The following is a 3,477-nucleotide window of genomic DNA, read 5'->3' as shown; positions in this document are numbered from 1 at the left end:
GGCCAAATGAATGCTATTAAGTGTGGAGCAAGGTGGATAGACTAGTGCCACAGCGCTAAGGAAGAAGCGTCGCAGCGCTAGAAGGAAGTTATTCTAGCGCCTAGGCGCCACATGGCCGAACCTGTATCGCCTAGGTGCTACAGTCAGGCACCTAGGCGCTAGATCTGTCGAAGCCTCAGCGCCTAGGCGCTACTTGATCAACGCGCAGCGCGCCGCAATGCAGATTTTAGATATGAAAACCCTAGATTGCGATTTTGTAGTATTTTATAATATAATCCATTGTGAACATGAATTATAACAATGAATCTTGAGTTTTAATATATTTTGTGAGTTTTTTTCTCAATTTCAAAGTTTGGCTTTGTATACACTTTTGTGTGTTTCTCAAATCAAACTTATCAAAGTTTAACACTTTGTGGTGTTTGTCTATTGTTTTTCATTCGGGTTGTCAAAGACGAGTTCTTTGAATGTTCGTTTGAAATCGATTGTTATCCTCGTGAATATTTGTTGCTAAGATTTTCGTAGCTTAGAGGTGAATATCACAAAACATTAATTGTTTCAAAAAGATCGAGACAACACGACGTTGTTTAGTTCATCGAATCGAGGGCGTGACTCCGTTTTTGAGCGCTTTTGCTTTTCGTGGTTGAAGAATCGCATCATATTTGACGAGTCATCTGTTTGTCATGATAGTGATAATAGCAACATACATGATTTAGGTGATAGACTTGATGCTACTAAGCTTGATTCAAGCATTGACCATGAGATATATTTGAGAATAACAGATGAAATTATTCCTGAAGCAAGTACAGTCGTCCTTGAAGATCCTGCACAAAATCAAAACTTTGGAGAAACTGAATCGGTATTGATCACTAGCCAGAAATAGAACAAGAAGATGATGTTATAAATACCAACGAAGATCCAAAAGATCAACATCAAGATCCAAATCCATGTGGACCAAGTCTTCATTGGAATAAGAATCGTCCACTCGAGCTAGGCATCGGTAATCTGTCCGCTTCTCTCAATGATTTCGTGCATGCTGCCTTTGCATACCAACTTGAACCTACGAAGATAGATGAAGCCTTAGGAGATTCTAATTGGATAGATTCAATGTAGAAGAACTTAATCAAACTAGTATACAATTCCGATCGCGGTCCAACTCCGTAAATGCAATTTTGGTCTCTATTGTTGCAAATGGGTAAAGCGAGATAATATATAGCCTTATTACATGCATTTTGGCCCATTGGTCCAATGTCTGCGGGTGCATTTGTTTGCACTAAAAATTAAATTGGACTCAATTAATTGTCCAAGCCCGACCATTTAAATTTATATAAAAAAAAACAAATAAGCCTATTAGTGTATTTGAATAAGCAGATAACATCCAAGCAAGGAGTTCGTGGGAGGAATTCATGGCTTGTGGAAGAAGTGGAAACGATCGTGGACAATGGAGAAAGTGGGGAATTGCACGGCCGAGAGTTGGAGAAACCGTCTCAAGCATGAACAAATAGAGATAAATAAGCAGCAGAACAAACACACACACAATCTCTCGCATAAATTCTAGCAAATTCCCTGCAGAATGCTCATAGTTTTAGTCAATCATTTTTATAGTTTTCATTCCAGTTTTCAGTAGTTCAAGTCATATTTTTTCATATTTCAACAATGTTCTTTGTTTTATGTTAATATTTTATAAATTCATACAGTTTATTAAAAATATAAATCATATTGGAAGTTTATCTCTCAATTTCCATTGGTTTTCTTTGTTTATGGCGTTGTATTCGTTTAAGAGATCATAACGTGCGGTCAAGTTTAATATCTACAATCGTTGAGTTTTTAGAATTTAGATTTTTATCATTTTTACAAAAATTGTTGCATATTTGCACATGACACATATTCAAACCGAAATATTGTGCAAGCAGTACCATTAGGGAAGTATTTTCCTTCGGGTTTACATTACTACTTTGATGGTATTTCATCAAATAATGAATGAGTGGAATAGTGGAGGGAGCTAGGAAGACATGAAGCTCTATTAAGGGCTGATACGAGAATTCAAACAAATATGACCTGGTAATAGAAGGACCGCTTTGGCAGCGTCATACTCGAAAACCTGCTGTAAAACGGTACAGAAAAGGGCGGTGACACCAGGTGGGCTGGGGTCTAATTGGAAATTTTGGATTGGCTGCGTTGAAACCTGATTCAATTTTTTTGATTTGATCTCATTTTGTTGTAGTGAAGTTTGTAAGATGTTTAGATAAAATAAAATAATGAAATTTAAAATTGTTGATTTGTTTGATGTTATTAATTTTTTTATTATAATTACCAAAAATTACACCTATAATATATAATCAAAAGTATTTCGATACATGAACTATTGATAAATTGGACAAATTAATATCTTAACTATTGTAAATGGCTTAACTGGTGCATGATCCAATTAAAAAGTCAGTTTTATCCTTTATCTAAATTGCTATTAAGTCCAATATATATTGAAAAATCTAACATAATAAATATATATTTTATATATATTTTAATAAAAATACATGTCGAAAATTCATGAAACTTACAAGAAGTGTCTAAATCAAATGCAGAAAAATTTTGAACGTTACAACCACACAAATCGAGAAAATGAGCGAGATTCACATGCCATGTGTCAGTGCTCAGCAGCCACGTGTGGCCTTTTTTTCTAGTTTTTTTCCTTCGATATTACAACTTTCGTATGGTTGAAAATTAATATTTAAAATGTGTGTATTGGATATTTGAATGTTGAAAATAAGAGTTGTAAATATTGAAAATTAGTGTGTGATGATGTAGGTAATGATGTATTTTATTTTTGGATTATTTGTAAAGAAATTCTATAAATAGCCTCATCATTTGTGAAGAAATTCACAAATGAATCGAGAGAAAAATATTATAAAGTGTGTAGTTTGATAATTTTGAAAGTTTGAGATTTTTACTTTTTACCATAAATTTTTACTTTTTCACCACACATATTATTATTTTTTCCGAATCCTTAACAAATCAACACCCAAAAAATTAAAATTGTGATTAAGTTTTCTTTCATCGTCCGAGAACAGCAAGTAGTTCATGCATCAATATATCACTATGTCGTGCGCCAGACTATTTTTTACTCAAAAAGTATACTAATTTAATATATTATTGACATATTATAATTGTGGAGAAGTGGAAATAAAATGTACAAAATTATTAGAAAATATTTTATACCTTATGTGTTGAATTAGTTTATGATAAGGCTTTGATTACACCATTAGGGACCTGGTGAAAAAACAAGGATTGGGTCAAAACCAACGTTTTGTGAAGAGGCAATCACTCCTGGGCATCAAATCCAAAGCACCCGCAGGCTTGAGAAGACGAGAAAATGTATGGTTCAAAGGAAGAGAAAGGCTCGGAAGGCGCTATAGCTAGGTTATGGGCCTAAAAGTACAAGAGATGTATGCAGTAAACCCTAATGGACTTAAAACTCATTAG

Source organism: Primulina tabacum, chromosome 11, assembly GCF_025594145.1.
Source record: "Primulina tabacum isolate GXHZ01 chromosome 11, ASM2559414v2, whole genome shotgun sequence".
NCBI classification, from domain to species: domain Eukaryota; kingdom Viridiplantae; phylum Streptophyta; class Magnoliopsida; order Lamiales; family Gesneriaceae; genus Primulina; species Primulina tabacum.
Note: the sequence above shows the minus strand (reverse complement) of the source record.